This window comes from Castor canadensis, chromosome 2 (assembly GCF_047511655.1).
Source record: "Castor canadensis chromosome 2, mCasCan1.hap1v2, whole genome shotgun sequence".
Taxonomy (NCBI): Eukaryota; Metazoa; Chordata; class Mammalia; order Rodentia; family Castoridae; genus Castor; species Castor canadensis.
The window spans coordinates 18,970,739-18,993,802 of record NC_133387.1 but is presented as its reverse complement, the minus strand read 5'-3'; the positions used below and the strand labels follow the sequence as shown (position 1 = coordinate 18,993,802).

At 36.7% G+C, this 23,064-nt stretch overlaps 1 long non-coding RNA gene across 1 annotated transcript in view; it reads left to right on the top strand.

Annotated features, from left to right (window-relative positions):
- LOC141417061 (uncharacterized) overlaps nucleotides 1–23,064 on the top strand; it is a 465,499-nt gene that overhangs the window by 71,288 nt on the left and 371,147 nt on the right. The gene's annotated exons all lie outside the window — the stretch shown is intronic.

Below are 23,064 nucleotides of genomic sequence, written 5' to 3'. Positions count from 1 at the left end.
TCACTATGCAATGCTGTTTGGGCTCCAGACTCTGCTATCCACCCAAAAGAATTAAGAAGGACGGACTGAAGCAATTCCTGCCTCTGTCACTTAAGACAACAGTGTGAATTTAGTGTGTTAATACTATGCATAATGTTCTATGGGGGGAAACACTTTGGTGTGTGATGGGAATAAAGACTCAACTCATCTGACCAGCACATGACACTCGGGACTAGGAATTCAGTTCCATGCCAAAAGATAGAACAAACCTCACTGGTACAAGTTGCATTTAAAAATTTTTGTGGTTTAAAAATTTGAAAAAAAAAGACTTGAAGCTTCAGGACTATTCTCATGAAGCTAGTTCTGTTCTTCGTAGGTTTGGCCATACTACTTTAGGGTACATCTAGCAGGTGAATTGTACCTCGTCAACCTAATAATCCAGACATATGCACATAGAGTGATTCAATAAAAACTCTTATTGGAACTATTATATATAAATAAATACAAGGTCTGTTATTTATGACCCACTAAACAAATAAACCAGGCTACTTTACTATTGTCACATGGTAGAGAGGGGTTGAAAACACAGGCTCTGGAGCCAGATTGTTTAGTTTTTAAATCTAGGACCTAGCCTCACTAATTTTGAGCAAGTTACTTAACCCCTCCTTGCTTTAGTTTTCCACATGTGTAAAATAGGAATAATAATGATTTTTTGCTGTTATTTAGTAATACTAGATAAAGGTTTCAAATAAAAAGAAAATCCTAAAGTAACAGCAACCCACATTTTTATTCTCTTAATTTTACTTCTTGGCAATGGAAAAATACAAATCCACAAACCCAACAGTGATACATTTCCGGAAGCAAATCTCAAGGAGGAATTTGTTAGGCAGTTCGCAGAGTCCTCCTCTCACACTCCCACTTGTGTAATCTCTGTGTTAGATCTTGATTTATCTCTCTAACCTACTTCTGTGTGATCCATTCTTAACTTAGTGTGTTCAAAGTAAGATCTTGTTTTCTGTAGATTCTAAACCTGGTTGAATCCTTGTACTTACCCATTTCTGTAAATGGCATCACTAACCATCCTATTGCTGAATCAGAAACATGGGAGTCATAACAGCTCCCTGCCATTCCTGACTTTTTTCTTACTCAATCCATTAGTAAGTCCTTCAGAATATATCTTAAATTTGGTTTACTTCTTGCAGTCTTCAAAACTGGCCATACACACATCCTCCTAAGCTACTATCTTCTGTCTGACACTATGATAGCCTCCCAGCTGGTCTCATTTTTACTCTTACCCTTTTCCAGGTAATTCCCCACATAGAGAGTTGCCCTTTTATAACAAATCAAATATGCGGTTCTGGTTCTAGGACCTTCCAGTGGCTTGCTGTTGCACTTAGGATAAAATCCTGTTTTCTGTGGCCTTCAGGGCTCTCTGTGTTAGGACCTTGGAAAATGACTGATATCTCATTTTCCAAGATGTTCCCTCCTACCCTCCATTTTTCTTCAGTTCTGACACTTTCAGAAAAACTTAACACTTTCTACTCTAGAGCCTTTATGCTTGTTGTTTCCTATCTAGAATGTCCTTTAATTTGTTTTTCAGTGCCAGGGATCAAACCCAGGGCCTTGTACATGGTAGGTAAAACTAAGCTACATCCCCCAGCCCTTAGTTTTTTGAGACAGGATCTCATTATGTATCCTAGGCTGGCCTTGAACTCATAATCCTCCTGCTTCAACCTCTCCAGTACTGGGATTATAAGCAGGAGCCACTCTGCCCACCTGGCCATGTTCTTTTCATTCTTCCTCACTCTTACTGACCTTTGAGATCTCAATGTAAATGTTACCTATTTTTGTGGTGTTCGACAAATATTTCCTTTCATCTTCCATTCTGGACATGAGAGAGTTGCTATTCCTGACTTCCTTGTAGATGAATAACGCCATGTAACTAATTTTGGCCTGGTAGTTATGTGCAGAAGTGATATGACTCACTTCCGGGTTTGCTAATGAAAGACTCTTCCAAGCTCATGTTTTCCTTCTGCTACAGCAACCAAGCAAGAGCCAAGATATAGTAGATACAGTCAGTCTGAGGTTCCAAGTGAGGAGATTCCCTCAGTTATCCCATAGTGGATATGTAGGATGAATGAGAATTAAATTTTTCTTGTTTTAAGCCCCTGAGATGTTGGTGTTTATTCCTGGAACAACATGGAGCCAATCTTGACTAATAACAGAAATTATTACAAGGATGGCGATATTTATAGAACCAAAATTGGAAATAAGTTGTATTGGCTTATGGGCCAGGTGGTACACAAAAAAGGAAATGATAAGAGAAACTATAAGGATGGTGATTCATATCCACATAAGTGAAACATTGGGCAAAACTCCTGTGAGGTCATGGTGAAGGATGCCAATACATGCCGTTTTCGTTGTTACGGCTCTGTAGCATAGTTTGACGTTGGGTCCTGCGATACTGCCAGCACTGGACTTGTTGCTCAGAATTGCCTTGGCTCAGAATACATATGTTTTGCATATGGGAAGAAAGGTAAATCCAGTAACTAAGCATCAGAGAGGCAGACTGCTGTGGTCACTAGTTTTTGCTAATACTTCATTCTTCAGTATGAAGAATGTCTGGTCCCCTAGTGTTTGGGTGGGGACTTGTCATTAGTTCTGTCAAATGAGTTGTGAACAAAACATTTAATAAAACATTTAAACATTTGACTGCCAGTCTGAGTTTCCCCAATTCTCTTTTCCAATACAGTGGCAATCATCAGCCTGTGTTCTGGGTTAACTATGTTAAGAGGGTTCCCTTGCCACCCGTATAGACATGTATCATCAATGAGAAAAACATGTTTGTGTTTAATATCTCTAAAATTTGGGAGAGGTGTCATATGTTATGGCAAAATTACCTAGCCTATCTTGAATAATATTATTTATTGTCTGCCTTTTTCATTAGGGAGTAGGATGTCATACTATGCTTGACAGATTGTGGTATATAAATGTATATAAAAGTATATACATTTATTTCTTACAGTTTCTTATACTTCTAGGAGGCTAGAAGTCTAAGATCAGATTTGAGTATGGTTGAATTCTGGTGAGGGTCCATTTCTTCACATGGTGTTAAGAAAGAGAAAAGGAGGGAGAGAGGGAGAGGGAGACAGGGAGAGAAGAGAGGCAGGCAGTGGAGAAGAGAGAAGGGAGAGAGAGAGAAAGGAAGGGAAGGAAAGGGGTGGGGAGGAGGCAAGGAGAGAGAGAGAGAGAAAGAGTGAATATGAATGCTATCTTCTGTTTCTTTGTATTTTTGAGACCAGTTCTCCTTATGTAGCTCATGCTGGTCTGGAACTCATGATCTTCCTGCCTCTGCCTTCTGAGTTCTGGTATCACAGGTGTGCAGGACCACACCCAGCTTTTGTCTCTTATTACAAGGACACTAATCCCATCATGAGCAATCCACCCTCTTGACATAATTATCTCCCAAGACCCCACCTACAATACCATCACACTGAAGATTATGGTTTCAATAAGTGAAACCTTATTTTGGGGGGATATAAACTGTCCTTAGCATAGTCTTAATGAGTTTAAGAATTTTATCTGTCTTGCTATAAGTTATACACTAGGTATTTGTCATTACATCTAGCTCAATAAATATTTATTGAGTCACTACGTGGTTGGATTTTCTTAGCTTAATTACGGTCCTTAATTTTTTTCCCATTTTTATTAGGATATATTCGCTATATGGAGGGATTCGTTATGACAATTCCAAATAACCTTATATTGTATATTGGTTAGATCACCCCCACTATCTCTCCCCCAACCCCTCTAAGCCCCTCCCTGCCCCACTTAAAGCAATTGCAAGAGGTTTCATTGTTCTATTTTGTATAAGTATATGAAGCCTATCAACCATATTCCCTCACCTTCATCTCCTCCATTAACCCTCCCCCTTTTCACAAGTACTGCACCCCCCCACTGTACTTATTTCACAGTCCTATTTTTCATTATTTATTCAAAGTCAATGTTCAAAAGGGTTACTCAGAGTATCTCCACTGTGAATATACTTTGCTTTGGTCAGTTCAACCTTTCCATTACTCTCTCTTACTCTTTTCCTCCCAGTCCCCATTATTCAATGGCTTTCAATACATATCATTATTTCTTCTACCTTCACAGATGTTATGTGCATGGATATTGTTGACTCTGTATGGTTCTCTTTCCTTTTCCTCCTCTGCTGAGTTCCATAGAGTAGTTCTACTATTATAAACATGTGCTACATATGAGTTTATATATGATGATGTTTTGTGTATATGTTTATCTTTTGGATCTATTGCCCAGGTATGAGAAAAAACATGTGGCCTTTGTCTTTCTGAACCTGAATTATATAACATGATGTCTTCCAATCGCATCCATTTAAGAACCTTAGTTAACAAGCAAAATTTATGCCTGAATGGACAGGCATAAATTTTTACCTTTTTTTTAAACTTACCTTTTTTTTTAACCTTACCTTTGCATGCTGATGAGTCAAGACACCAGAAAACAGTCTAAATATTCTTCAAAAGGAAAAAAAATTGAGGTCTGTTTCAAAACACAAATAAAGACCATGACAATTTTAACTAGGACACTGTTCTTTTATTTTCTAATTACAAAATTAATATATGAATGCATGTTTATTTTTTAAAATTTAAGAAAACATCATTGTGTATAGAGTAAAAAGTAAAAATAATACTTTACTGCAGTTTCTGATCTCCTCCTTATGCTGTTTCACTTACTTCTCATAGGTGAGCATTGACAGTATTCAACGGAACTGGTAAACAATAGTCTGTACTCTTGATTTGAGATAGAAAACTATAAAAGTGATGTTTTATAGGTGTCTTACCTACACATATAAATACTAGGAAGAATCAATCAAATTTTGGTTCTGAATTGTGGGATTATAGTTGATTTCTTGCCTATCTGTCTGAATTTCCTAATTTTCTATTAACAACTTCTCATTTTATATATATGTAAATCAGAACTTAGGTCCAAATCAATTTAAGGAGTTTCAAATCATTATAGTAAGAAATTTATAAAGATGAAGTGAAAAGAAAGAGTAATGAGACAGGCATAAACTTACTAAAATCAACATTATTACCACAAATAATTCTATAAGTTTTATTCAGTGTGCAACATTGTTTTAAGACTTGAGAAGAAAGTGATAATTAAGGATAAGATCCCTATTCTCATGGAGATAAATATTCTTGCAGAGGAGATAGAATATAAACAATGAGATAACACAGTTAATGTCACATGCTGTGCCATGAAGAAGTTAAAAAAGGTGTGATCATAAAGAGTGTTGTAGAGAGGGTTATTCTTGTTCAATTATGCAGATTATTATTAGATTATTAGATTCAGTGTCATGAACAACCTAAGACCAATGTAGTCAAACAATTTCAAGATGAGGAAACAAATATATTGTTATAGAAATATAATCATTTGGAAGGTAAGATGTTTTTCCTGTTATTAATACAGATACCAGTGTATTCACCTTTGCTAATACCTAAATTTAAGGCACATTCCTACGCTGAGATGAATTATCTCTAAAATGGTAACTTTGCACAGAAAAGGGAAATGTTAAGCTGTAACAGGTGACAGCAAATGCTGAAATGGAACTACACTGGACTGATAAGATTGGGACAGATTTAGTTGGCAAAGTCTGCCCCATTGAGTTGAGTCTGTGGCACAACTAAAGACCTCTCAAAAGAAGAGCCAAAAATTATTGGACTATTGTTAAACAACAGTCTTCCTTCACAAGATGGAGACAGTAAATTGCCAGTGTTGACCACAGTAACAATATGGAGACAGGGCAAAATCTGATCACATACATCGGGAATGACTTTCAAAAATGTGCTGGTAGCTGGAGGGAAATGGATTTTTTCAAACAAGGTTCACACATCAACGTGTTTTCACCTGTAACATTTTTGACTGCAACAATTCTGAGATGTCTTCCTTTTATTTACTTGCTAAAAGAAAAATATGGGGAAAAAGTACCCATATTCTATAAAATCAATAGATGGGATCCTAGGAAACATAGACAAATAGACACTAATGTGTGTAATGGGGTAATTAAGAATATAATTCACTTTGTGCCAAATAGATTAATTCATTCCACAGTCCTTGAAGCAGTGCTTCATACTGTGTCTCTGGGAAGTAGCCCAAGGGATCAATATGAGGTGAGGAGAGTGTGTATGGTGACCTGATCCTTAAAAAAAACTCTGCTTGACCAATGGCCAACTCATTAATACCTTCCCCTGCTCAAAGCCACAGGACTGTGATGGTTCTTTCTGCCACTCATTTCTGTATAGCTTTCCTTTTGTGGTTTATTTTCCCATCCAATGCTGGAGGACAAAGGTAATGGGGAAATAAATTTCTTTGGGGAAACTTCAAATGTTTAGATTCTGCACTGAACTCTGTGAGGAAAGAGTTTGGTTTCACTACAGAGTGAGAATTTGAATATTTCTGCAAACTTTAAAGAAACTTATTAAGGAAAAAGCAAGGCAACAATTCAAACTTTTATGAGTTGTGTTTTTATAAAACAAACTATTCAAGTCATCAATAAGATACCTTATAAATGATAAAACTAATAAAAATATACATCAATATGTATAAAACATTTATCTTGATTATACATAGCTTGGGATATGATATGTCTGTTTTAAAGAATATTGAAGTTTTTTTCTTGTTTGTTCTTTCTTTGATTTATTTGATGTAAAAGTTTTTGTTTAACCACAAATCCTAAGATTGTTCTTTTGAGAAAATAAGATATTTTATGATGACTCATTTTATTTCTATCTCTATGCACCGTATAGAAAAAATTCTGAATGACTTATAATTTGTTTCTTGGTAAATTTGTGGAGGGCCTAATTGCAGTGTAACTATTTCTATGCTCTTCTAGACATGACCATGTACATTCACTGTCCATATGGGTAAGGAAGTATAATAAATACGTATGTTATAATGTGCTGGTTTTGGAGTTGAGACAGGTGCGTAAGTTGTATGCTACGTGACATTCTTGTCACGTAGGTCTATATATATTAACCACAGGGGAGTAAGGTATGGAGAGAAGCTGGAGAGGGAAAGAATAATGGTAAAAACAATCATTCTATTGCTTATAAATCATTAAGTGTTTTTACCTTATTTCATCTGATCATTGCTTTGGTTTTTATGTCATTTTTCTGATGTAGAAGTAAAGAGGGAACAATTCTGTACTTTCTAAGGCCACCTAGGCTGTTGGGTGGGTGAGGTGAATTTCCATCATGGCTTTATTACTATACCATGTAGAAAAAGTGGAGCATACATGCATGGCATGGTAAGAACAGGAGCTGAGCTTGCTTAAGGTCCCAGGTTCCAGTGTACATAATTAAGTAAAAGAGTTTCAGAAATTTCAGAACAAGCCATGAGGGTGTGTGTGCATCTTTTTCAGTCCAGGGTTGAGGATGAGATGTGGGTGACCACTCAGAAAGAATCTAACTTCTTTAAAGACCTGAGAGCTAGAAGAGATGTTGTTAGGTCAAGAAGAGAAGGGTGTCTGGAGGGAGGAAGAAAGATCTGAAGTTTCTTGACTCTGGCATTATTGCCATTGTGGGTGGGATGATTTCTTCTTGTGGGAAGTTGTCCTATGTATTCTAAGGTGTCTAGCAACACCTTTAATCTCTACCCACTAGATACCAGAAGCACTGCTTCTCATCCCCAGTTGTGTCAGCCAAAAATACCTTCAGACATTGGTAAATATCTCTAAGGGGCAGACAATAGTTGAGACCCATTATATCTCAACTCATTAAAGTAAATGAAATTGAATTGAGTAACCAAGATTGCATGCTTCAAGTTTATATATGTGTATATAGATTGCATCTCAAAATTTTTCCCTTATGCTGTTGTGAAGTACAGTTGTCCTTCAGGTTCTGTAGGAGCTTGTTTGCATGATCCTCTGCATGGATGCTGAAGACCATTTTGTAAAATGGCATAATATTTACATGAATGCTAGGCAAAATTCTCCTGTGTACTTTAATCTCCAGATTATTTATAATATCTAATTCAATGTAACTGCCATGTAAATAGTTATTCAACTGTATTACTTAAGGAATAGTAAAAAAGCCTATACATGTTCAGTACAGATACAATTGTTTTAAATATTTTAGATGAGAGGTTGGTTTCATCTGTGGATGTGGAAGCTACAGGTATGGAGGGTAACTATATTTCTTAAGTTGATTGCATTAATCAACTTGTCAAATGTATGTGTATTGGGCAACCTTGTACAGGTATATAGCATCAGGAAGAAAATAAGAGGGGAATTATAGTCTCAGAGATAAGGACTGGAGAAAAAGTCCAGACTCTTGAAATACTGGCAGTAGAATACTACCCAGAGTGGAAACCTCTCAAGTTCCCAGATTTTACAAAAATATAGTTTTGGTAGGTATGTAAAATGGTGTAATCTTTTTGTGGGACTATTTGGTCTTGTCTGAATGCTCCTGGTGCCAGGGCTCCTTCTCTAGTGTTTGGAAGACCTGCTACTTCATACGAAGCTCACTGCCAATAGCAAAGGCCAGAGCTAGTCATTCTGAAGTTTCTTTCTTTTTGTTTTTTGGTAGTACTGGGGTTTGAACTCAAGGCCTACACCTTGAGCCAATCCACCAGTCCTTTTTTTGAGTTAGGGTCTCCCAAACTATTTGCCATGGCTGGCTTTGAACCAGGATCCTCCTGATCTCTGCCTCCTGAGTAGCTAGGATTACAGGCGTGAGCCACCAGCCCAGCCCATTCTGAAGTTTTTGATGAGAGAAACTCTTAGGAGTGCCTCCTAGGAAAATAAAATAAAAGTATCACAAGCAGCTAGATTTTGAACCTCTTTCAAGGATGTTACAACTAGATATAACTAGTAATTTCTAAATAACTAGAAGAGAGGATTTTGAATGCTGTCACCTCAAAGATATGATAGATGTTTGCGATGACCTGTATGGTAAATACCCTGATTATACCCTTACATGATGTATACATGTATCCAAACATCACACTATAACCTGCAAATATGTACAATTGTGTAAAACATAAAAGAAGGCCAAGAGGCTTATGAGTGCTGAGAAAGCACAAGGTTTGGTGGAGAAATATAATACACAATTAATGACTTTCTGGTGAAAGAAAATCCAGTAGCAAAAAATGAGAACACCAAAGAAGTCAAACAACTATTTTAACTATTGTTTTATTTCAGCTCCAAACTTACCATTTGACTTATAAAGGAATATAATGAGGCATGTAAATCCTTGGGAGAACATCTCTGCAGGAACTTACTGAATTTTTAATGCATATATTAAAAAACATGCTCATTGAGGAAAAATCATTATTGGCCACTGTAGTGGACATTTGCTATTTTATATCTTTGAAATTCCCTTTCTAATGAGTCTTGAAAAGAAGTAAGCCCATCTGCAACTGCAGAAGAATAAAATGCCATCTACTTGCTATTGTGGGTTCTGTCTGACACATAGTCCCCATCAGGCTGAAGGAGCCAGCTGAGAACCCAGAGCCACTGATGTGGAAACTGTGAGGATTGCAAGCTGAGGTGGCAGCACCTGGAGGAAGCCTGAGTTCTTGGGCAGCTGGCCATATGCAGCAGCTGGGACCAGGATGTTGGTGGAACGAGTCATGGTCACTGAGGTTCAGAGGTGATGCTGGCAACAAGAAGAACTAAGGGGATAGGTGGTCCCAGCTCCTGATTTTGGGTGCTGTTATCTGCTTCACAGCCCCCAGTCAGTTTTCCAGTTCTCCCAGTGATTCTGAGATTTACCCACCATGCTTTTTTTTTAAAAAAACACATTCCACTTTCTGCTTAAGTCAATTAGAGTTAGTTTTTCTTCTTTGTAACTAAGAACCCAGAGTGATATAATTACTAATTTGTAAGAATTATACTAACAGCTGTAGAAGCAGAAAATTTGTTTTCAACATTGAATTCAATCACAGTAAGAGTAATAATAACAATAATAGTTAATACCCGTGCCAGGCATGGTTCTACGTTCCCCACTTTATTAACTCACTTAGCACATGAATGGCAAAAATGCAGTTAGGCTTTGAATCTGAGCATTTTGACTTTAGATTCTATGTTCCTAATATGTATCAAGTAAAGGTATGCCTACCTTACTAGGATGCTTTCCCCCACCATTGATCTTTTAATTTTTTAGATTTCAACTATTTCATCCTTGATAATTTTGAAAACAAGAGACTTTACCTTTCATAGTATGGAATAAGGCACGGTACGGGCACAGCTACTTACAGGATCAAATAGGGTTTCCATTCATTCACTCATTCACTCATCCATTTGGCATATATTTAAGAACAGCCTGTGGTAGGCAGACTCCTTAAGTAGCCCCTTATGATCTCTACTTTCCTGTATCCGTGTTGTTGAATGAGCCTTTCTCCTTAAATATGAGCTGTTCTACTGATTTGTTTCTAACCAGCAGAATGCAGAGAAAGTGATGACATTCACTTCCCTGATTAGCTTACATGAGACTGTAACTTCTGTCTTGCCAACAAATGATTTCTTTCATGTTTGCACATTTTGATGAAGCAAGCCTCCATGAAATGAGCTGCCATAATGGAATGGCAAGGCAGCTTCCAGCCACCAGACAGCTAAGGATGGAGCACCTTATTCTAACATCCCCTTGAGACATTGAAACTCTGCCAACAACCACATGATTTTGGAAGCAGATCCGTCCCCAGTCAAGCTTTCAAATGAGACCCCATCTGTGACTGAGACATTGATTTCATACCTGTGTGATGCACTGAAGCTGAGTACCATGCTAATCTATGCCCAGGATTCCTGACTCACAGAAACCATGACATTAAGAAATGTGTGTTGTTTTAAGATGGTAAATTTGTTGTGATTTAGCATGCAGAAACAGACAGCCTATATAACATCTTCTATATGTTTAGCACTTTTTCTAGGTAGACCAGATCCCTATCCTCATGGGACTTATGTCAGAGATGAACATGATAACTCCAGGTAATTATTAGTGTTCTGAGGACAGAAAATATGATGATGGCGTAAACTGTTTTATCCAATAGGGTATCCCCGATCTGCACGTGGGAATTTAAAATTAAAAGTTAATTAAAATTAAATAAAATTTAAAAATTAACTTCTTTAGTCAGAGTAGCCACATTTTAAGAACTCGATGGCCACATGTGGCTTGACTCATGGCTACCATGGAATAACACTGAGTACAGGACATTTCTGTCATCACAGGAAGGTCTGTTGGGCAGTGCTACTGCAGAGAATGATGGGGGACTAGGGACTTCTTTAAAATGAGAAGGTAGGAAGGACTTCTCTGTTGGGAGAATATTTGAAAGTAAGACTTGAGGGAGAAGATGACAGATCTGTGAAGACGTGGGGGGCAATGCCTACTCTCTCTAGGGAACAAGGTGCATGAAGATGGAAAGTAGAAGTTTGTGGTGTATTCAAAGATAGTATGGCTTGAGCTGAGTCATCCAGAAGAAGTGAGGTTGGAGGCAGAAGTGAAGGGGCTGGCTGGTGTCCAACGTCAGGGACTTGGATTGTTTTTTATGTACAGTGGGAAGCCACTGTGCACTGTTTCTGTATATAGTGGTAATCACATGATATGATCCAAGTTCGTATTCTCAGAAGATCACTTTGGCTAGTGTGTAGAGAATTGATTGCTGGGGGTTATGATCAGCAAACAATTGCTTTTTGAGGAAAGAGATTATTTAGGAGACTCAGCAGCACAAGTAGTGGACAGTAGCTGTTGAGATTGAGAAGTAGATAGATAAGGGACCTGCTTTAGATGAATTGCTAATGAGATTTGATGGGTTGGATGGAGCAGGGGATGAAAAAGAGAAGACTACATGTGCAATTTTGATTTGAAAAAAGGTTGGATGGTGGTAAGGATAAGGAAGACTTATGAAAAGACAGGCTTGGAAGGCAAAAATGAAGGGTTCTCTTCCGGTGGTGTCAAATTTAAGATGTCCATTAGACATCCATGTAGTCAGATAAGTTGGCCATTAGATTTGTACCTGGAGCTTGGTGAGGTCAGAGCTGGAGGTAGAAACTGTGAGCCATTGGCATTTATGCCATGTATAGCCTTGGGACTGAAGGACATCTCTAGGGAAAACACATGGATAAGGCTTAGCCCCCAGGACCACCAATATAAGAAGTGAAGGAAGAAAACAGAAAGTTATGTAGAACCTATCTGCCCCTTTATTGCATAAAAGAGGTTGGTACTGTCAAGATTAATTCTCAAAGTGCAAGTTGATGAGATTTTTGTGCAGCAATACCCGTCTGGTATTCAAAACACAAAACCAGGGTCTGGAGGGAGTGGTAGGAGGGGGAGGAATCAGACCACAGGTGACCTCCAAACCATTTACTGTAGAGGCCTAGAAAGCTTGCCTCTCCGATTTCATCTTGTGCCTCAGACCCTTACCAGGGTCTGACCATAGTGGAATTTCAGGCTCTCAAAATGTTACCTGTCCCACCTCAGGACCTTCTCACATGTGCTTTCCTCTGGCTGGCTCTTTTTTTTCTTCCTCTTTCTTGACCACTCTATCTATAGTAAATTTTTTTCTATCTCAACAATTTTTATTGTTTTCTGTGTAGTTCTCAGTACAACTTACATTATTTTCCTTCTTAGCTACCTTTTCCAATAGAACATAAACTTTACAAATGAAGAAATAATTTATGTCTTTCTTACTCTGTACACACAGTGTCAGGTGTCAGCACTTGGATAAACACCTTCCATGCTTAGGGATAAATACTGAATTTATTTATTCATTTTTTTTTTGGCAGTACTGAGGATTGAACTCAAGGCCTTGTACTTGGTAAGCAAATGCTCTATCAATTGAGCCACACTTCCAGCCTAGCTTGTTTTTTGAGATGGGTGGGGGTGGTGTGAAACTGTTGAAGCTCAGAATAGGGGTTGCTCAACAAAGAGTTGTTCAGAAGTAATACCAGGAAGAGTGGGAGATAGGCTTTGCTTGGGAATAGGGCCCAGAGCCTCAGATGAGCAAGCCAGGACTAGTTCACTGACTGCCCAGCCAGGCCAGCTCCTTCTTGTCACCTGGGAAAAATAGAGAAACTGTAAGCATTCAGAAACCTGACAGGCCCAAGGTTTTTTAGGGGGTTAGTCATTGCTCAGATGTTTATATCATATTTCTGTATGTTTATAAATTCATATACTTTTGTGGAAATTATCTGATTAATGTTTGTATCTTTGTAGATTCTATGAGGACTGTTTATTTGTTACTTGTTTTGCTCATTTTTTAAATTATAATGCCTTGTATAACAGCACTAGCAGAGATCAGTAAATATTTAATGAATAAACACTAAACAAATGATAGTAATAATAATAACAGGAAGCACATTGGACATATACTATGTTCAGGCACTCTTTAAATACTTTGCATGTGTTGACACAATTAATTCTTACAATAACTGTGAAATAGACACAATGATTTTCCATATTTTGTAAATATGGAAACAGGCCCAGAGAGGGTAAGTAAGTCACCGAAGGCCACACGTCTCGTAAGTGGCAGCATTGGGAATGGGACAATATCCTAGATAGCACGGTTTTACCACTTGGCTAACTACTTCTGAGTGAATGAACACATGCACAGATGGTTGCTCTAAGACTACCCGATATCTCTGCATCTGGACAGGGAGTGTTCATTTTCAAAGTCATGTTTTTTCTTTTGAAAATGTTGATTGCTGATTTCCCGTCTTTCTGGCTTTTCCCTGGGGGTTACAAAGGGAGCAGTTTGGTCTGCAGATAATTGGATGTGCAAGTTAAACAGATGGAATGAAGCTAGAATCAGATAGGGACAGGAATGGAGCATGGCAAATAGCTGCAGACTATTCCAGAGTAAGGAAATTCCAAAGTTATTGTTCACTGCTAGAATTAAAGGCAGAGAAAGTGGGTGGGGCACCCACACGTGTGGTTGGACATGTAGGGCCGGGAAGGATTTTTCAGGTATAAATTAAACAGTGTTTCCTAAACATGGGATGTTTTTCAAATATAAAGATAAAGAGATACAAGACGAAAGAAATTCAATGTTAAGCTAGCATCACTTTGAGCACATTTGCATATTATTTCTTAGTTATAAAAAAGAGAACTGAATTGAAACCTATATTTAAACATATATGTAAAATCACAAGATAACAAGTGCATCTAATGGTATATAACATACTATCAAATATGAATTATAATATTATTTCAGTAATAAACTGTCATCTTCATTATGGTCTATAGAGCAATAGGGTTTAAAGTCCAATGCTTCTAAAATTCATTTTCCTTTTTCTGTGATTATGCTTCTGTTTCCTTATCTAATACTGACACTGAGAATTTAACCTGACTATGGCCATTTGAGATAATATAATTTACTCCTCCAGATTATTCTGAGGCCTAAATTGAATACAAATATTTCCTAAAAAGCAATTACATCTTTCTGTGCTCACTACCTGCTCCATAAACATTATGAAAATTGAGTGCTTTATGTTAGAGAGGTTAATCTGAAATCAGTCTTTGTTAAACTCATTGTTCTCTGTACTTGTTTGAACGAGTAAAATAAAATGGTAAGAGCAATATAGTTTAAGCAGTTTTATTGTATGTTTGGCCCAACCATGAAAATAACCATTTGAAAATTCCTTCACTCGGTCAAGTCTGATTGCTGCTTATATTCCAGATGGTTACAAAAATCATGTAAATAAATAGAAAGTATAGTAGTAATGTTTGTATAAGATTTTTCAAAATATTTTCCACATATATTATTTCTATTTAATACTTAGAACAATTTTTGGAAGTTGATAATATTATTTTCATTTTAGAATTGAAAGAACAGAGTTCCAGGGAATAACACTTACAATTGTAGCTGGTAAAATTGAATTTAAACCTAGTTTTCCAACTTTTAACTTTGTACATGAAGTGACTTCTGCGCAGAAAAGCTAATGGATTTGGATCTTCACATTGAGTTTAATGAAATTTTAGGATTTAAAAAAATAAATGTTTAGGAAACAAGTATAGATATTTGGCTTGGTGTTCAGGCTAATTGTTGAAAGCGGAAGTCCCTCTCAGGCTAGGTAATTTTGACCCTTTCCAGGGGAAGGCACAGCATAACCCAGCTCTTCCCTTTCTAGTGATTGGCATACTTTCTAAAATACAGCACTTAGCCTAAACACTGGATCCACACCTGGGCTCAGATTCCAGTTCTATCATCTACTGGCTAAGTGGCTTTGCACAAGTCAGTCCACTTTCTTTTTTAGTGTGTACAAAAATATTTAGAGTAGCTTTATTAATAATAGTAAAAAAAGTGAAGACAACTCATATGAATTCATTTGTGCCCGGCTAAATTTTGTATATAAACCTTCTCTTCACACTCCTATTTATAATACTTTGTCCTACCTCAGAATAGGAATAAGATAAATGATGACCAGTACCCTTACTAATTACTGTTCAAATGTCTTAAATAATTCATGATATCAACTAGAAATGCTGCTATTCATAAAATGTATTGATATTAATCATGTCATTTATGTAGATTATCCAATAGCCTTTTGAAAATAACTAGCTTACAACTAATACGTGGTTTTGAAATTTATCTTAAATATAATCTGCTTTTTAAAAATTGCATGCATAAATAGCTCATTTATTTTATTTGCGAGTTGTGTTTCACAGTAAGGAGGTATCACAATTTTCTCTACATGGACTTATTGAGAGCTGAGGATTGTGATTTATTTATTCATTTATTTGTTATTGTGGTACTGAAGATACATTGTGACATTTACAAAAGTTCTTACAATATATCATAGTTGAATTCATCCCCCCATCATTCTCCTTTATCCAGTTCATTTTCTAAAACTCAGTTTCTTCATTTGCAGAATGCAGATGAATAAAATATCTATGTGAAAAGATTTGGCAGATGAAGGCAAAAGGAAACATTTTATGAGAAAAACCCAACAGATTGTGTAGGTATATTATTAGCTATTACCATAATGGTCTATGCTTCCAAAGAAAATAAACTGAGTGTGCCTACATTTTAGTGGCCTGTACATTAAGACAGGATCTCAATAAATTAAAGATGCCCAAGACAAAATTGGTATAAGTATTTGTAATGTGACTTCTAAATTTTCTCAGGATACTAATTCAAACATATTATTCCACTGTTTCCATGTGTCAACTTCTTTTTCACCCAGTGAATACAGTCACCGTATGTCTCTGAAGCTCTCCCCTGATACTTTGACAATAGATGAGTGTGTGGCTGGTTTCTGACTGAAACAATACAGAAAACCATAAATATGTGTTTTTAGGGGCTAGTGTTTAATTCTGAGCATCTGCCAGGCTTGACTTTCTTGATCTATTTAGAGTGACTGCTGAGCTGTTTAATATATCATAAAAGACATAATCTTATCTTGGCAGCAGGATTGAGGATAATGGGTCAGTTTTTACCATGGTTAATTAGCTGAAATTACTTTAAAGAACTGGACATTATTTGGAAATTGTTACAATGGGTATTTTTAAATCACTGATTTGTGTAAATATATCCATATACTGTTTATTAATTGAGTGATTTGCATTGTTGCCTCGTTGGTAGGTTTCTTGGTAAGCTTATTGTTTGAATCCAAAGATTCCTTATAGTTACATCTTCAGATACTGGAGCATACATGCTTTATGGCAATGGTGAATCTCCAAGAAAGCCCTGAATCTCTAAGTATTTATTGAGCCATTTGAACCCAATTATCTTGGATCCCAGTACCTGGAACTTTTTTTTTTTGGGGGGGGTGATGGTATTTGGAAATTCTGGGTTGATTTATATTGTTATAATAATGATGAATTGTCTCGATTTTCTTAGCTTTTGTATTTTTCAAATATGCTTATTCATTATTGAACTGCCTAAACTAAAAAGGCCTTCCAACAGTTTGAGATGGCAGTCTTTCTTTTACTTGCTGAGGGGTAGAATACTCTTTATTTTCTCATCCATAGGTAAAATTTGTCTTCTGAGAAATGGACATATTTACTTCGTGTTTTTGTGTATCCCCCTGGATTCAGTGTTTGCCAGGTTCACCTATAACGGTGCCACATTTGGAGTTACATTTACAATAGGGAGGATGTAGTTGAGAATGTCAAGAGAAATTACAAGTAGCATTTGGAGAATGAATAAAAAATGGAGGATTTTTACCTTGGCAAAGAAAAGCGGAATTTGTTTTTATTTTAATTTTTGCTTTTTGAGGCAGGCTCTTTCTAGGTATTGGCCTCAAACTCATTATGGTCCTATATCAGCCTCCTGACTGGGATTATAGGTGTGGACCCCCAGGCCCAGATGAGAACTTGGATTTATGATGATTGTCCTAACATAGTTTCAGTGCTGCTCTCTATCTAGATCTAGATGACAAAACTGGAAGCAATGTAAAATTGTCTGTGGGCCTGATGCAAGACTTTTATAATGATGAGACTATCTCATGGAGGGAGTGGGCACTTCAGAGGGATGGAAAGCAGTCAGTTCTGCCACTGCTTGGATGGTATTCTTTCAAGGGTGTAATGTGGCATTCACTTTGAGCAGAAGGTTGTATTGGTGACTTTTCAAGATTCATTTTAATTCCAAGATGCTATGATTTCACATCATTTAAAAAGTGATCCTGCAAAATAAATAAATAAAAAATAAAATTTGCTCTGAGAAGTCTCTGTGTGCCATGGACAAGTCCTGGATGCTCTTGGGGCTATAGGTTTATATAGTATATAAAATGAGGTGGCTGGGCACTCGTTCAATCATGTACATCTCTTGATCCTTGAATTGTACCTGTCCTGAAATGTTAAGAAGAAAGATTAGAATTTGCCACCATATTTTGCTTCTTGAATATATCCAAATACTAATGTTTTAGTGGTCATAACATACTACCAATCTTCTCATTGGAGTCTTAAATTTATGAAAGTAGCTAATTTAAGTTGTAAGAATGTACGTCACAATGACATCATTTCCACTTGGAAGGAAAACAAAATGTGGTCTGAAAGATTCTGATTTGTCCAGAATTTATTCTTATACAACCATTGCACTAGGTGATGTTTTTAGTCTCTGAATCTTGAATATTGTTTCAAATTCCGTCATTGTTCTTAGAATAGTAGATTTTTAAGCCTAGAAATCGGAAGTTGTTGGCACAAGAAACTTCTACCTCTAGATTAGTCATTTCTTCTCAGAATCCAGTATTGGCAGGATTTCAGGAGAGGCCATTGCAGGAAGAGAGGCAATTTCTCTTCTCATTGCAGAAAGGAGCACATTTCTCAGAGCACAGAAGAGAAACAGAGCCAAATGTGTGTACTCAAAGACTTTTCCAAAGTAACTACTTTCCCAGCAATCCAAATCATCCCTCCCCAAATGAATAGTCTAGTAATTATAGCTTTTACTTAGAAAACAAAGATTATTTTTAGCAGAGGTGGCCAAAAATCAGACAGCAGATTCTAAGTTCTAAAAGAACAAAGACCACTATACTGTATCCCCAGAAAATAGTGGAGTAGCTCAGTTAGTAGGAACTCAATAATATTTTGGTGAATGTGTAAATGCATGAATGAACCACCAAGGGGTTAGTTTGTAGAAACTTCCTGTCTATACTTCTAATGGTGAGGGAGCCCCCTGCTGGAAGTATGGATGCTCTGTACACTGTCTGTAGCTATGTGCAATATACTGAAAATATCTTAGTTAACCCCTCTTCTCTTTAGATTAGGTCACACCTATTGAACAGGCATGGTAAAACACTCTGAAGAATCACTGATAGAATAAGGACTCAGTTGGCACACGTTTGATATGTTATTAATCAAACAAAGGACTTCAAAGCTGAACTTCGTATATTGAAAACTGTAAATGATATTACAAGCCTGTAACTTGTCCTGTATTTGTATACCAGTATTATAAGATATTATAGATAGTTTTAATTAACATTCTTCTCTAGCTGCTTAAGTTGTTAGTGGATGACTGTATCTTGAACCTCAAACTATGCAGCTGTAGGCATCACTGTCAAATGAAATTTATAAATCAATCTGATATATTTATTGATACATAAATGCATATATTTATGCAGCAGAGAAATAATATTTGTGATGGATAATAATTATGTAAAATATAATTCATAAAATTACTTGGTACTATTTTTTATAGAGTCAATACAAAATGTTAATTTTTTTTTCCTTTAGTTCACTAATGGATGTCATTACCACTATTTGCTCATGCAGTTTAATAAATACACACAACACACACTCATCATGAAACTAGCCTCTCAATTCTTAAAGATCCCTGTGCACCTGTCCTCTTTCTATGTTTTAGTCCATGTCCTGACTTCCATGTAGGGGTCTTTAATCAACATCTGTGTGTTTTCCTCTGCTGTCCTGCTCTGGGATCCCGGATGCTGGAGGCCTGATAAAAGAGACACTGGGCCAAGGAGGTAGGAATGAGCATTCTTCAGCGATGATGGCAGAAGAGTGTCAGGCAGCAGCTTATATCATGAGGTGGGGGTGACGTATTGGGTCCTGATAGCTTGGACACTTGGTTCTCACCGAAGAGACAAAAGAACTTGGAGAGAGTGAATGGGAGGGGTGATTTTTCCCAGGGAGTACAGCAAATAGTACAGGGTGGGAGTAGCATTCCTCTAGCCAGGAGAGCGCCAGGTCCTTTCACCAATTAGGAACACTTCCTCTTTAATCAAAAAATGCATAGGAAGAGGTCTTCAACAACCACCAAGTGGCTACTCCAAGGGCTGCAAAGTTGGCTGCATATTGGAAGCTCCTGGGGATCATTAAAAATAAAATACTCAGGTTTGATACTTACATAGTTCAGGGTTTGATCCCCAGCATTCAAAACAAAACAAAACAAGAAAGAAAGAAAGGAAAAAAAAAAAAAGCCCCTGATTTCTCCTGCTTCAGAAAATCTCCGATTTAACTGAGACTTAACGGTTCTAGGGTGTGGGCTGGGTATTTTAAGTCTTCTTAGGTGACTCCAATGTGTAGCCAATTCTGGGAATCACTCAGCACTCTGGTGAAAGGGGATTTTTGTTTTGTTTTGTTTTTTTGAGAGAGGGTCTCATTATGCAGTCTAGATTAGCCTAGAATTTGTGATCCTCTTGTCTACATTTTCTGAGTGCTGGGATTACAGGCATGCACCAACATGTCCTGTGAAAGGGAAAAATTTTAAACCTTAGACACACTAGTATCTATCACACTAATATCTCTGATTCTTTTCTTTTTTGTTTTTTGAGGCACAGACATATTTATTACCAACCAATATATTGTGTTGAAAAAATCCAAACAGGATATTAAAGCTACAAATTAATAAAGTGAAACACTAACAATCTTACTTTGAGAATTATATAAAAATAATAAATCTAACAGATGCTGGATCATAGTTTCTAAATTTTCAATGCAAAATTGAGTCTCTGTCCATAAAAAAATTATTGTTTTCAACAAAATTACAGAGGACATAAGATGCAAGTTATAAAGGAATCTCCTTTTAAACATGACCTTTTGAGCAAAATAAAAATATAATTCAGTTAATAATGTGCATATGTGCATACGGTTAAATGTGTTTATAGGAATTACATACAATTTTCAGTTAGCTTTTGGATAATCTTTGATATCTGTAAATACTGTTTGCAGAGAGAACATACTACTTAACAAGATAGAAAGTATTTGTGAATCCTCCAATGAGAGACTGTGTGGTTCTTTTCTTGTTTTTATTTTAATGTTATTCTGATTTACAAAAATGTCACAAGACTATTTCTAAGAATTAAATTCTTTTCCAGATTTACTAATTGTTTTTTATCTTTTTTCTCAATTATGTTATAATTCTATCTTTATTTCATCTGTACATGCACATATTTTTTTTTTCTGAACTCATCCATCTTGCTCTGTTTTGTTCTTTCCCTCTTCATCATTGTGGTAAGCAGAATAATCTCACTCTCTGTGCACCAAGATGTCCATGCCCTAATCCTTGGAACCAAAGGCTTTCCTTGGAAAAAGGGACTTTGCTCGTGTGATTAAGTTAAGGGTTTTGACCTGGGAAGTTTCTGTGGATTACCTGGATAAACCAAATTGTAATCACCAGGGTCCTTGTAAATAAAAGGAGGGAAAAGAGTCAGAATCAGAAACAATGTGGTGACAGAAGCAGAGGTTGGAGTGCTAAAACTGTTGGCTTTGAAGATGGTAGGTAAACACTAGAAGGTCTTAATCTTATAAACTGTGAACATTGAATTGCATTTTAATTCAAAGTTCTCTTTAAATTCCATTTCTTCCGTATCATCTCGTTCTTTCTCTCCTTTTAGTAAGATCTTATTTCCAGAATAATTAAACTGCTGCAGCTCTTCAAATAATTCTATCCAAAATCCTTTTGGGAAATCTTTTTAATAAACATCTAAAGTATAGTTGTATATATATTTTTTACCTCAGGTGTCTGAACAGTTCCTATGAGCTTTCTGCTTGTCTGTTTAGTCTAATTCAATACAAAAAAGGAAATCAATTATACAAATCCTTTCCTACAAGAGTACAAAACAGATGTTTTAGAATACATGTAAACACAAACACATTTGTTAAGTATTTTAGTATAGCAATAATCAGCATATTAAAATAGCATTTGACATATTACACATTTTGACAATGTTTTATATTAATATAACATTACTGTTTGTTGCTGCTTCTCTGTGCCCAAACCAATTACTGCATTTGTTTTAAGTTACAGACAACAGTGGAATTAAATATTGTCCTCTTCTGGAACTTTGATTTAATAAGGTAATTCTCTGGACAAATGAATATGTAGGTAGGAGACAGGGTAAACACAGCATGCAAAGAGGGGCTCAATAGTGAGATTTTATACTTCACAACATTACTATAAACCAGTTCATGAAATTACAGAATTAATATTGTAATGAGAACTTCAATAACAAATAATTTTATGAGCTATGCTTGTTGGAAAACTTAAAAGCTCATATGACTTATGGAAACACAAATGAGAGAAGAGGTTAATTTATCATGACTAGAGATGCAATCATTATGGTTTCATCACCAAGGTAGTACATGCTTGTCAAAAGCCCCCTAAAGGCCAAAGAAGAAGTAGAAATGGGATCAAGAGTTACAGACTTGCTCGGTACTGGTGGCTCATGCCTGTAATCCTAGCTACTCAGGAGGATAAAGGTTCAAAGCCAGCCAAGCAAATAGTCTGAGACCCTATCTTGAAAAAAACCCTCACAGAAAAGGGCTGGTGGAGTGGATCAAGGTGGAGGCCCTGAGTTCAAACCCTAGTACTGCCAAAAAAAAAAAAATTTGCAGACTTGATAAACTCCAGCGAGGGAAAGAAAACTGTAGACACACAGAGACTCTACCCTTCTACTTTTCATCTTTAAACTTGTTTCGTTCTATGGTAAATGGATGGAATTGGAGAACATCATTCTGAGTGAGGTTAGCCTGGCTCAAAAAACCAAAAATCGTATGTTCTCCCTCATATGTGGACATTAGATCAAGGGCAAACACAACAAGGGGATTAGACTATGAGCACATGATAAAAGCGAGAGCACACAAGGGAGGGGTGAGGATAGGTAAGACACCTAAAAAACTAGCTAGCATTTGTTGCCCTTAACGCAGAGAAACTAAAGCAGATACCTTAAAGCAACTGAGGCCAATAGGAAAAGGGGAACAGGTACTAGAGAAAAGGTTAGATCAAAAAGAATTAACCTAGAAGGTAATACCCACGCACAGGAAATCAATGTGAGTCAATGCCCTGTATAGCTATCCTTATCTCAACCAGCAAAACCCCTTGTTCCTTCCTATTATTGCTTATACTCTCTCTACAACAAAATTAGAGATAAGGGCAAAATAGTTTCTGCTGGGTATTGAGGGGGGGGAGCGGGAGGGGGCAGAGTGGGTGGTAAGGGAGGGGGTGGGGGCAGGGGGGAGAAATGAACCAAGCCTTGTATGCACATATGAATAATAAAAGAAAAATGAAAAAAAAAAACTTGTTTCGTTCTAGTGTTTGATGTAACTCTCACTATTCTATAGTTCTTTTGATGTAACTCTCACTATTCTATAGTTCTTTGGTGAACTCAAGAGTTGT